Source organism: Corythoichthys intestinalis, chromosome 7 (assembly GCF_030265065.1).
Source record: "Corythoichthys intestinalis isolate RoL2023-P3 chromosome 7, ASM3026506v1, whole genome shotgun sequence".
Lineage (NCBI taxonomy): Eukaryota > Metazoa > Chordata > Actinopteri > Syngnathiformes > Syngnathidae > Corythoichthys > Corythoichthys intestinalis.
Genome location: NC_080401.1, coordinates 34,360,245 through 34,374,156, shown reverse-complemented (window position 1 = coordinate 34,374,156; position 13,912 = coordinate 34,360,245).

The window sequence follows — 13,912 nt, the reverse complement described above, 5'->3', positions numbered from 1 at the left end:
GACATTTTTTTGTAATAAAATAATTTTTTTCACCTCAAAAATATATAACCTTCCCAAATAAAACAGAATTCATGTTTTTCTTAAAAAGTGTAATGTAAATTTTAATTGCAAACCTTGTTTTCTTTTCAAAAATAAAATCCACAACTTTTTTCAACTCTATTACTCAATTTAAAAGTATAGGATAAGGATATAGGATTAACAATATTACATTTTTGATATTATTTTCTTCCATGACCCCTTTTACTCCCTAAAAAAAAACTACATCCCCCTTAAAAATATATCAACTCTAGAAAATAGAATTACCTTTTTCTAGAAAACATACACTTTTTATTTATTTTTTTAACCTATCTGTCAAAATGACATCACCCTTTCCCCAAAATACTTTTTGTTTAAAAATATGTTATATTTCATGTCATTTATCTTCAGGTTGTAGAGAATCAGGAAGCATTAGTTAGTAGGGAATTCCCCAAAAGTAACCTCAATTGGCCAAATCCTGAAGTTCTGCCTCCAAAGTGGGTCAGACCGACCTAATGTAACTTATTATCCCGCCGCTGTCAACAATTCTAATCCCAAACTCTATAAATATGCAATTCGTGTTTTCTTGCGGCATTTGGAATTGAGATCCTTGAATGAATCAGAAGGCAGGCGAGTAGTTTATTGGCACCTTGTTCGGATGTGTTCACTTTAAACACGTCACTGCTGACCCAAACATAATTCAAATTGGATTATACTGTATATGTAACACACTCTATAATCATTTGTAGACAGTTTGCATGTTGGAAAGCTCTGAAAGCTCAGGAGTGATTGACTGACCTATGCTAGTGATGAAACCCGAATTTCTGCGTAAATCGGAATTAACCCTTTAAGTACCCTAAATACTCCCTAAATTTAAAAATAACCATCCAAACACATGTATTATACATCATACTAATACAATTAAGTAAAAAATAAGCGGAAAATGGCGGACGAGACAGTGTTACACGGCTTAAAAAAATAAATAAAACAACTGGAGACAAATAGCGGACAAGAGCCGTTGTTGTAAAGTCGAAATCACGTAAATCGAGGATGTCTGAACCCAGGGCCTACTGTATTTTTGTCCAACAAAACCCTCGTCAAAACAAACATTTTTAGTTGAATTCCCCCCAAAATAAACCGAAAATCAACAAGAAATCTAAATCAACAAAAAGTGTCCCGGTAATGCCCCCAAACCAACAGAAACCACCCAAAATCAACAGGAAGTGACCCAGAAATGTCCCAAAATCAACAGGACGTCACCGATGGGCAGGAAGTGGCCTGGAAATGCCCAGAATTCAAAAAGAATTCAACAATGGTCCAAAATTTACAGGAAGTTAACATGGAATCCCCAAAAGTGTACAGAAAGAGACTCTAACAAGGAAGTAACCCAAAATTAACTCATTGCTGGTTATTGACATTATATGTTCAATTCATTAAGGACTGAATGGGAAATCTCTTCATTAAAGACCATTGATGGGGCTAGATGGCCCAATCCATTTCACCCCCCCCCCCCCCCCCCCCCTGTCCAGCACTGTCAATGGCAGCCAGTGAGTTAACCAGGAAGTGACCCTAAAAATGTTCCCCAAATTACAGGAAGTGACCAAAAATCTAGGACGGTAAATCGTCCACACATAATTTCTCCAGAAAAATGCATTCTATAGTATTATAGTATATCGTTCTCACAATTTAATGCCATTTCCCAGAAAACATTTGTCCAAAATTCAAATTCTTCAACTTTTAAGTCATACTTTATTTCATGACTTTTGATTCTTTTTCCCCAAATTTCTTTGACATTTGTGCCATATTTTGTCCCGAAAATTCAAGTTGTATCTATTTTAGGTTTTTTACATACCACTTTTTTCAGACTATAAGTCGCACCTCAGTATAAGTCGCACCAGCCCAAAAATGAAGAGGAAAAAAAAAACATGGAGGTCGCACCGGAGTATAAGTCGCATTTTGGGGGGAAATATACTTGATAAAATCCAACAGATAGAACAGATATGTCATCTTGAAAGGCAATTTAAAATACAAATACAATAGAGAACAAAATGCTGAATAAGTGTTCAGTATGTTAATGTTACATGACGCATGAACAATGAAATGCGAACGTGGCCGGTATGTTAACGTTACATAGCTATTAACTCATTCACTCCCAACCATTTTCACCGGTGCAACCCCCTTCGCTCCCGGCCGTTACTGGATTTTGACTGATTTTGCAAGGCCCACAGAAAATTCTGTTCTATTGCTATATAAACATGGAACCCACCAAAAGAAAGATTAGAATCACTTCTTTCAGCAGGAAAAAAAAAGTTAGTTCATATTTTTTTTCCATTCCTTAGAAATCAGCATTAGAAAATAGCTTAGTTAGAGTAATTTCCCAATTTCTGACGAAAAAACAGAGAAATTGAGCTGTTTGTAAAGGCATACATTCAAACATAACATTGACTTTAACGCAGCTATTTTTTTTCTTTTGTGACATCCCAAACATCTGAATATTTTCCTTCTACAAAATAACATAAACAAGACAAATAGAGCTTTTAATAGCAAAGTAACAATTTATTTACACATAACTAAACTATTGAACTGAGAGATGACGCTGCTGTGGCCGCGACAGCCGGGGTAAACTTTTCCCTCATCGCCGCCTGTCTCATCAAGATGGATTTTTTTTTTGTCTTTCTTTTGTGGAGACCACTGCCTCGTGGTGGAGTTCACCTGGGGAATTGTGTGGGGCATGTTGTGTTCCTGGGGGGGAACTGGTTTGGCTGTTCGCGTTTCCGGCTGAGTCTCGGGACACCGAAGGGTAGCGGGGGACGCAAGCAGCTGAGCACGGCGGTGCAGGCTCTGCTCGGCGAGCAGCATGGACTCAACGGCATTGTCCACTGCACTGGTGGTCCCGGTCGTTCTGCTCGGTCGTCTAGCGCCTGGCATCCCGGGCGTCCTCCCGGTTGTTGTGCTCGGTCGTCCGCCGTCTGGCCTTCTAGTCGCCCATTCTGTCGTCTTCTGCCGGTGGCCCGGCCGTTCGTTCCGTTGAATCAGAATCATTCCGTTGAATCGGAATCAGCATTGTGCTTTGGAGCCAAGTTGCATCAGAACCTAGGGATGTCTCTTGTGGAAAAAAACGTAAAAGACATATAGATACGTCTTTGGGACACTGAAACAATTAAAAATAGAATGTATTTATACGTTTTTGGGAGCAAATGAGTTAAGAGTTATTCAGATAACTATAGCATAAAGAACATGCTAACAAGTTTACCAAACCATCAGTGTCACTCCAAAACACCAAAATAACGTGAAATAATATAATAATGTGTTAATAATTTCACACATTAGTCACTCCAGAGTATAAATCGCACCCCCAGCCAAACTATGAAAAAAAAAACTGTGATTTATAGTCCGAAAAATATGGTAGTTAATTTTTCTATTTCAAGATCATCTTTGTGTATAATCTGAGTTGAAATCAATTAAGCTCATTATTGGACAGGACAGGCATTAAAACATGAAGGGCATGAAAATGTGAAATTCCGAGCACAAATGTTATCGTGCTTCTTGCTCCGTGTTGTTGCACCCCATTCACAAGTTTACTTTTTTTCTTTTTGTTTTGGTGGTTGTTGTTTTATGAGGGTGGCTTTAATTGATAGGCCGGCTCTCTCGCTGCTAGATGAACATAAACAAGTTCTAAAGCAAAACATGTGTTAGTAACTCTTCTCTTCATGTGTGTGCGAGAGAGAGCCAGGAAAGGCAGACTGGTTTCATTACCAGGCCCATTATGGTTAAGCGAGGGGAAAAAAAAAATCCTCCCAAACCCAAAGCGTTGTCATGGTGATGCCGCCTGACACGACCTCCTCTGTCAACTTTCTCCCAGTTTTCTTCTTGTGGTACCTCGCCCTACCGCCTGCACGTTTTTTGCCACGTAAATGTACGCGCAAGGAGAAAAGTGGCGGAGGGCCCATTTTCCGTCCGCCCGTCAAGTTTCACACGGGCCTTCTAGTTGCTTGCTTTGCAACAAATTGAAAACAAACATTTGAGTTGTTGTTGGGGTACTCGAAATCTTAACTGTACTGTTATTGTGAAAAATGTTTGCTCTAAGTGCCGTATTTTTCAGACTATAAGTCGCATCTGAAGAGATGAATGAAGCGAATGCAATGAAGAGAAAAAAAGACATGACAACTTCAAAGGCAATTTGAAATAGTAATAGAATAGAGAACAACAGGCTGAATAAGTGTATGGTATGCTAACATTACATGACACATAAATAATGAACTGAGAACATGCCTGGTACGTTAACGTCACATAGTTATTAAGAGTTATTCATACAATGAAAGTATAAAGAACATGCTAACAAGTTTACCAAACCATCAGTGTGAAAACAACATGTGAAATGATTTTATAATGTGTTAATAATTTCAAACATTAATCGCTTCAGAAAAAGTCGCACCCATGGCAAAACCATGAAAAAAACTGCGACTTATAGTCCAAAACATACGGTACTTCTTAGCATGCAAATTGTTAATTTCTTAGAACTTTGATAAAGGAGGTTAAAAAAATGAACAAGCGCAGCCATTTTGTGTTGTCTGTTACAGTTATACCCACTGTTCACCACGCACATACACTCACCGGCCACTTTATTAGGTACACCTGTCCAACTGCTCGTTAACACTTAATTTCTAATCAGCCAATCACATGGCGGCAACTCAGTGCATTTAGGCATGTAGACATGGTTTAAGACAATCTCCTTCAGTTCAAACCGAGCATCAGTATGTGGAAGAAAGGTAATTTGAGTGACTTTGAACGTGGCATGGTTGTTGGTGCCAGAAGGGCTGGTCTGAGTATTTCAGAAACTGCTCATCTACTGGGATTTTCACGCACAACCATCTCTAGGGTTTACAGAGAATGGTCCGAAAAAGAAAAAATATCCAGTGAGCGGCAGTTCTGTGGGCGGAAATGCCTTGTTGATGCCAGAGGTCAGAGGAGAATGGCCAGACTGGTTCGAGCTGATAGAAAGGCAACAGTGACTCAAATAACCACCCGTTACAAACAAGGTAGGCAGAAGAGCATCTCTGAACGCACAGTACGTCGAACTTTGAGGCAGATGGGCTACAGCAGCAGAAGACCACGCTGGGTGCCACTCCTTTCAGCTAAGAACAGGAAACTGAGGCTACAATTTGTACAGGTTCATCGAAACTGGACAATAGAAACGTTGCCTGGTCTGATAAGTCTCGATTTCTGCTGCGACATTCGGATGGTAGGGTCAGAATTTGGCGTCAGCAACACGAAACCATGGATCCATCCTGCCTTGTATCAACCGTTTAGGCTGGTGGTGGTGATGTAATGGTGTGGGGAATATTTTCTTGGCACTCTTTGGCCCCTTGGTACCAATTGAGCATCATTGGAACACCACAGCCTACCTGAGTATTGTTGCTGACCATATCCACCATCCCTTTATGACCACAATGTACCCAACTTCTGATGGCTACTTCCAGCAGGATAAAGCGCCATGTCATAAAGCTGGAGTCATCTCAGACTAGTTTCTTGAACCTGACAATGAGTTCACTGTACTCAAATGGCCTCCACAGTCACCAGATCTCAATCCAATAGAGCATCTTTGGGATGTGGGAGATTCGCATCATGGATGTGCAGCCGACAAATCTGCACCAACTGTGTGATGCCATCATGTCAATATGGACCAAACGCTCTCAGGAATGCTTCCAGCACCTTGTTGAATCTATGCCACGAAGAATTGAGGCAGTTCTGAAGGCAAAAGGGGGTCCAACCCGTTACTAGCTTGGTGTACCTAATAAAGTGGCCGGTGAGTGTAGACACCGGTAGACGTGAACACAATTGCATGCACTAATGAATATTTGTGACGTATGGAAGAAGGGCTGGCAATTTGGGATAATTGTATTTGATTGGCTAAAATAGTTACTGGCATTGATAAGATGTCTGCCCCGTATTACATCCTCAATATACTGGCTTTTATAGTGTTATACTGTTTTCCTCCACTACAACCCCTGCCAAAAAATTATAGAATCGCCAGTCTCGGCAGATGTTCATGCAGTTGTTTAATTTGTAGGGAAAAAAAGCACATCACAGACATGACACAAAACTTAAGTCATTTTGAATGGTCACTTTCTGGCTTCAAACGAAATCAAGGAAAAAAAGAGATGGTAGTCAGTCACAGTTTCTGAGGGAAAAATTAAGGAATCATGAAAAAAGAACTACCACTAAAGAACACTCAACACACCACTGGTGCTTTGTAGCACCACCTCTGACTTTTATAACAGCTTGCAGTCTCAGAGGCATGGACTTAATTTACAACTTCCACCACAGATTTTGAATCGGATTGAGATCTATTTGCCATTGCCATGCCATTGTCCTTATGTGTCTGTCTTCAAGGAATGCTTTCGAGGTTTTTGCTCTATGGCATGATGCATTGACATCCTGAAAAAGGATTTCAGAATCCCCAAATGCCCTTTCAATTAAAGGGGTAAGAAAATGTCTAAAACATGCATGAAAATCTCTCACCTTTCGGCGAAATTCGCCGTTTTGAAGTCAAAAAGGGTGACCTACGTGAATTGCATAGATCCGAGGAAAAATTCTTTTTGGGAGGGGGGGGGGCTCGGGAGATTTCATTTAATTAATTATTATTATTATTATCATCATGTGATTAACTTAGTACGTAAACTGAGCAATTCAGAAATCGGTCCTTTAAAAAAGAGACACTTGGACAGTCAGCAAATCCTTCTCGATGCTTCGCTGACGAGAACCAATCATTGGCCCAAACTGCGTTCCATTATTCCAATCACGCGCACTCTTTTCGTGTACATGGAGTGCTTGGAGAGCCTTTGGTTGCATTGCAAAGCTGCGAAAACAAAAAGCAGGCCTTATCCACACCGGGGCAGACCAGAGCGCAGCATACATACTTGCCTGTATTTGCCAGCAGATTGAATTTGGTGAGTAATGGTTTCAATCGTTTTCATATTTTGCGATATAATAAAGTTACTGCCATTCGTTGCAGGTGGCGTTGAACACTGCCAGAGCTAACCAAATCTCCCATGAAAAAATAGCTCCCGTTAAATTGGCGTCAAGCTTGTGTATTTAGCGGTAATATAAACGAAGAACCGCACTGTTGAGTCAAATTAAGCGGCATGCTCTCGGATGGAGGGGGGCGCCTCGTATCGCTCCCGTCGTCCGCCTGAGACGCGTTATTTTCGGCTGGGACTTGAGCTGACGGCCGGTGTCGGCACAACACCGGCCCAACGAGTGGTGGGAATGATTCTTGCTTCTTAAAGCTTTTCAGAAATACAGTGATCCCTCGTTTATCGCGGTTAATGGGGACCAGAACCCGCCGCAGTAAGTGAAAACTGCGAAGTAGCGCACCCCCCCCCCCTCAATTTTTTTGTGTTTGTTCAATGTTTTTTATTCAGATTTTACATTGGGAGAAAAAAAGATACACATAGAAGACATGTTTTTTCACTTTTTTCCCCCAAAGTATCACTTATAAATTGTTTTTAAGCACTTCAAAATGTAAGAATTATGATAAGTTTTGAACATATTACTACCCTACCGAGTTATTTTTAAACAAGAATAAAGTAGTAAGAAAATGCTTGGCTTTATTCAGTGCTTCATAGTGAGTCTACTCAAACCCTCTGAGGCTGCTCACTTTGTTAAACGACGATTGACACGTGCAAACTTTTTCTATGATTGATTTTTTTGTTTTTATTTAAGTGAGTTTTTTGTTTGTTTGTTTTATTTTTTTGTTTGAAGCAACTTATTTTTTGATTGAATAATAATAAAGACACAAATGTCCTAGCCAAAATGTGGCCCAAACGCAAAACAACATTACTTCAATGGAAAAAGTTGTTTCAATCAAGAAAAATAGTTTTCAAATGCTTTTTTTTTGTCTCAAATTTATTTTTGCAATCAAAAACATTTTTTTTTTAATTGAAGTGACTTTTTTGGGATTAAAACTATATATTTTGATTGAAGCAACTTTGTTTTTGATTGAAGCAACTTTTTTTGGATTGAATAATAAAGACACAAATCCACCTCCATAGTTACTGAGAGAGAAAGAAATCAAGAAAGCTTTAAAAATAAAAGCCACCGGGCAGTCTGATTAAAAAAAAATTTTTTTTTAAGATTTATATTTCATTTTATAGATATGCCTTGTAAGGAAAGGAGATTGAGGGATAAAAAAAAAAGTTGGATGAAGCTGCTAAAGCAGGGGTGTCCAAAGTTTTTGCAAAGGGGGCCAGATTTGGTTTGGTAAAAATGTGGGGGGCCGACCTTGGATGACGTCCTTTACGTAGAACAATATATTTAAGCAAATTTTAGCAAGCTATTCTGTGTGTCACATCTTCTTTATTATTTGTTTAAATTAATAATTTCAACAATCTAGCAACTATCCTTTGTGGCGTTCTCTTTTGACTCTCGGGCTCTTGTGAAATACTGCTGCTGTAAAATTAAACTAGCTTCAAGTTGCTTCAATTTCTCGCTGCGTATCTTCCCTATAATCTTGTCGTACATGTCAGCGTGTCTTGTTTGGTATTTTTGCCTTACATTGAACTTTTTAAAAACAGCTACTGTCTCTTTGCAAATGAGGCAGACCAAGTTGTTGCATATTTTAGTGAAGAAATAGTCCAATTTCCACCTGTCCTTGAAGCGTCGGCTGTCGCAGTCAACGTTCTTTTTTTTTTTGTTGATTGTCGCCATTTTAGAAAATTGGAAGTAAAGGGTCACATGTGGTAATGTTGCTTAGAGTGCTGCTGCCTTTTAGTGGGTAAATGATGAGCAGCATTTAATGTGTAAGCTACTTCATATGCTGGTAGTGTAACGGGTACACGCAGGTCCGTTGTGGAGCGTGGAAACCTCCCTGCCGATTCCTTCATGTAAGGACGCTAGCGGCTGTGCCGTCGGCTCGAGCTTTATTAACGCAGTGGTTACCGTCCTTGCCTGCCGAGTGGAAGCATTGTGGGGCGCGGGTTCGCGTGCCGGCCTGGTCAGAGGTGGGAGCGGAACGCGGGGCGGCGCTGACACACCGGTTACAATGGTGTCGTGACCCGGATCGGCAGCGAAGGTTTCGGGGGGTGAGTGTAACGGGTACACGCAGGTCCGTTGTGGAGCGTGGAAACCTCCCTGCCGATTCCTTCATGTAAGGACGCTAGCGGCTGTGCTGTTGGCACAGTGGTTACCGATCTTGCCTGCCGTCTGGAAGCGTCGTGGCGCGCGGGTTCGCGTCCCGGCCTAGTCAGAGGTGGGAGCGGAATGCGGGGCGGGGCGGCGCTGACACAGGGGTTACAGTAGCAGCACTGCTGACCATATTGGCCCGGATATAAGACGACCCCCTCTTTTTCAAGACTGAAGTTTGAAAAAAAGACTTTTTGAACACCAAATCAATTTTTATTCAGAAAATAATTACAGTGCATCTGAAACAAATGATTATAACAATATATTTGAGAGAAAAAGCATGTTATTTTGCCTCATTCAAATCTTAATATCTGAACATTTAAATATGTAAACTAAAGTGCAATCACATTAGTAAATGGATGGCTTCTGGTTTTTGAAATGTAAATAAACCAATCTATTGTGATAAAACAACAAAATTACAATAACTGCATTAACCATCAAAGTGAAGTCTAACTGTAACTGTAGTCTTGAAACAAATCTGAATAAGGAAAAACATTGTAATAAAATAATGCAAACTGGTTAAACTTGAAAGTAGCTGAGATCTGTCATGACAGAACATCGCTTCAATAATATCTGGCGCCATCTAGCATCGTAAATGGGTATAATGTCTAGACTGCGAATATTAGACGACCCCCACTTTTTCAGTCTTATTTCAATGCAAAAAACACCGTCTTATATTCGGGCCAATACAGTGTGCAGGCCAGACGTAATTGATTTTATGACAGAGGCTGGGGGCCAGATGAAATTTGACCGCGGGCCGCATTTGGCTCCCGGGCCGGACTTTGGACATGCCTGTGCTAAAGGCAGTGGATACCTCATCAGCTGGGTGAATAGCACACTTGGTAAGAATAAGTTTGCAAGGATAGTCGGGTATAAAATACAATTATAAACACAATTACAATGTTATTTTTCTATAAGATTTTATGCCATTGCTTTATTAATTATTAGGTGCTAGAGTTGTTAAGTATGAATAATAATGAAATATTAGTTTTGAGAAAACTGTGCTGTTGGTGGCTCAGTGACCATCTGATGTGGTTTGTTCTCAGATGAACAAGTTGAGGAAGGAAGTTTTGATCCAGAGGTTGAAGGAAGAAAAGAGGCAGACTGACTGAGTCACAGCCAGAAAGCGTTGATGATAGTGTTGATTTCTATTCACTGTTGCCCCCTCCCAATTAAAGTATGTCACAGTTGCAGCCAATTATTATCTAAAGCTGGTTAAAATAGAAGTTATGTTGTTTTAAGGTGTATTAAGTACTTGTTCATTTGCCCCTTTTGATCTACGAGCACCCGCCCCTCCACCGGTCTCTGCACGGCCCTGCTGAAACACAGTGTGGGTCGACAGAGCTCAATATTTTGTTGGGTTGTACAGTGTACCGGAACATATTTCCTCCACACCCTTCTCACCTTTTTAACCCCTGACCCATTTTCATGCCTGATCAATAAACCAGTGAGCACTGTTAGCATGCTCAGTGCAAAATAACCCCACACCATTGACAACTGGAGCTGATACTTTGAGCAGCGAGCAGCGAAAATAAAAACTGTCCTTCTATCCAAAAACATTTTTCCCTTCCTCTTCTATTCAGTTTTGTTTTTCGGTCAATTTTTTGGGCATATTGTCCTCATGAGTTAATGTTTCTAATCAGTTTGAATTTGTTATTATTTACTGATTTTATCTTCAGAATCAAATGGTCAAAAATGTACCTTGAGTGTATTTTTACAGTTTGGATGTGATTTTTTAAAAAATTTTAATTCAGGCAATTGATGCGCGTTGTCTTTTCTGTTACAAACAAAACAATGTGAAAAAACTTATACTTTATAAGTTGATCTGTTATTTTCTCTAATAGAAAAAAAGGACACAATGTAAAGCAGAGGCGTACTTATAATAGTAATATTATAGACAAATGATGCTATTTACAGTGGTGGCAGAGTCTGGGGGTCGCGAAACATTTACGTCTTCCTTGGGGGGGTGTAACAGAAAATAATTGAGAAGCACTGTGTTAGGGTCAGATGAAACCAACATAGAACATTTTGGTAGAAACACAGTTTCTCGTGTTCGGAGGAGAAAGAATACTGAATTGCATTCGAAGAACACCATACCCACTGTGAAGCATGGGGGTGGAAACATCATGCTTTCGGGCTGTTTTTCTGCAAAGGGACCAGGACGACTGTTCTGTGTAAAGGAAAGAATGAATGGGGCCAGGTATCGAGAGATTTTGAGTGAAAATCTCCTTCCATCAGCAAGGGCAGTGAAGATGACCCGTGGCTGGGTCTTTCAGCATGACAATGATCCCAAACACACAGCCAGGGCAACAAAGGAGTGGCTTCGTAAGAAGCATTTCAAGGTCCTGGAGTGGCCTAGCCAGTCTCCAGATCTCAACCCCATAGAAAATCTGTGGAGGGAGTTGAAAGTCCGTGTTGCCCAACGACAGCCCCAAAACAACCCTGCTCTAGAGGAGATCTGCACAGAGGAATGGACCAAAATACCAGCAACAGTGTGTGAAAAGCTTGTGAAGAGTTACAGAAAACGTTTGGCCTCCGTTATTGACAACAAAGGGTACATAACAAAGTATTGAGATGAACTTTTGGTAATGACCAAATACTTATTTTCCACCATGATTTGCAAATACATTCTTTAAAAATCAAACAATGTGATTTTCTGTTTTTTTTCCCCCCACATTCTGTCTCTCATGGTTGAGGTTTACCCATGTTGACAATTACAGGCCTCTCTAATCTTTTCAAGTAGGAGAACTTGCACAATTGGTGGTTGACTAAATACTTATTTGCCCCACTGTAGATAAGTTTGTACTGAGAGAAAATAAAACACCATAGTTTAAAAAAAAACAAACGAAAATAAGCAGTTACTCACAATGTTACTCATTACTCGAGTATTCTTTTCACTGGATAGTTTATTACTTGTACTTGAGTACATTTTTTGGAAGACTACTTTTACTTTAGTAATATTATTTTGAAGTAATGCTACACTTACTTGAGTAAATTTTTTGCCTACACTACCCACCTTTGTCCACAGTCCGTGATTGCTTTTCCTTAGCCCATTGTAAGCATTTTTTTTTTTTTTTTTTGTCATTAATGATGGCTTTCGTTTAGCTTTCCTGTATGTAAATCCCCCTCCCTTTAGGCGGTTTCCTACAGTTCGGTCACAGACATTGACTCCAATTTCTGCTCATTTGTTACTCATTTGTTTTGATGTGCCTTTTCTGTTTTAGAGACATATTGCTTTGAATTTTCTGCCTTGAGACTTTGAGGTCTTCCTTGGTCTACCAGTATCCTTGCCTCGCCTTCCCATGTTGTTTGTACTTGGTCCAGATTTAAGAGACAGTTGACAGTGAAGAACCAACATCTTTTGCAACACTGTGTGATGATTTACCTTCGTCAAGAAGTTTGATCATAATTTACAAGAGTGATTCTAACTTTTTCCTCAAAATTGAGTGATTCCCAATTTTTTTCCTTCAGCTTGGTCTAAAAAAGTAACTGTTACCGACTACCACATTGCTTTTTTTCTTGATTTCTTTTGGTATTCTTAAAGCCAGATAGTTGCCATTCAAAATGATTTTTGTTTGGTGTCAGGTCTGGGATCTGCATTTTTCTCTTCATAATTAAACAACTGCATGAACATTTTCCAAGACTGGTAACGCCATAATTTTTGCCAGTGGTTGTATTTTTCATCAGATTCACAAAATTCCATTTTTTAAAAGATTCCTTCTACTGGGATGCACATGATAATGGGTTGTCTGTCACTTTAAATCTTTTTGATACTTATGTACTAGTAGGTTCTCTACAGTAGCATAATAATATAGTACTCTGAAATCACAGTTTATAGTTTTGGTGTGCCACAATGTTTAAATGCAGCACAACACAAATGTGACATTCATTTTATTTGTTTTTTTTTTATTTCATGCAGATTTTTTTTTTTTTTTTTTTTTGCGGTATTTAAAATATTTATAAGTCTCACACCAACAACTGCCGAGACTAACGTGGTAAGCATCTAACCGCTAGCATGCTGACCAAAACAAGAACTGAGTTAAACTCACCAATTCTTGCAATTTACAACTATAGACCCTACTCACCAATAGACCCTACTCACCAATGTCACAGAATGACGTGTCGCTGTATCCGGCCGCCATATTGTCCGTCTCTGTTTAGCCCTATTCTCAATGGTTTCAATTAGTCGTTCAGTTTATAGAGCAATTCATGGAAGCCCCGGTGCTTTCAGACGCTGTAAACTCATTGGATGCGTTGCATAAAAGGCGTTATGTGGAAAAGCTTCAGTCTATCCATTCGCCAGATCCATATTTGATGCCTAAATCGATATTTTTCGACCCGCTGTCTTCGCCCTCTCTGCCTGACATCTGCTACCCTGATATCTACAACTATCTTGTCCACACAAAATCAGCCTATTCTCACGAAAGTTTGAAAAACTTTAAGAGCAGCACTCTAAGCAACATTACCCTGTGTGATTTCTAAAATGGCGACAATCAAAAAAAAAAAAAAAAAAGTTGACTGCGATGGCCGACGCTTCAAGGATAGGTGGATATTGGACTATTTCTTCAATAAAACACGCAACAACTGTGTCTGCCTCATTTGCAAAGAGACAGTCGCTGTTTTCAAAGAGTTCGATGTGACGCAATATTACTAAACAAGACACGCTGACATGTACGACAACATTACAGGGAAGATACGCAGCGAGAAATTATAG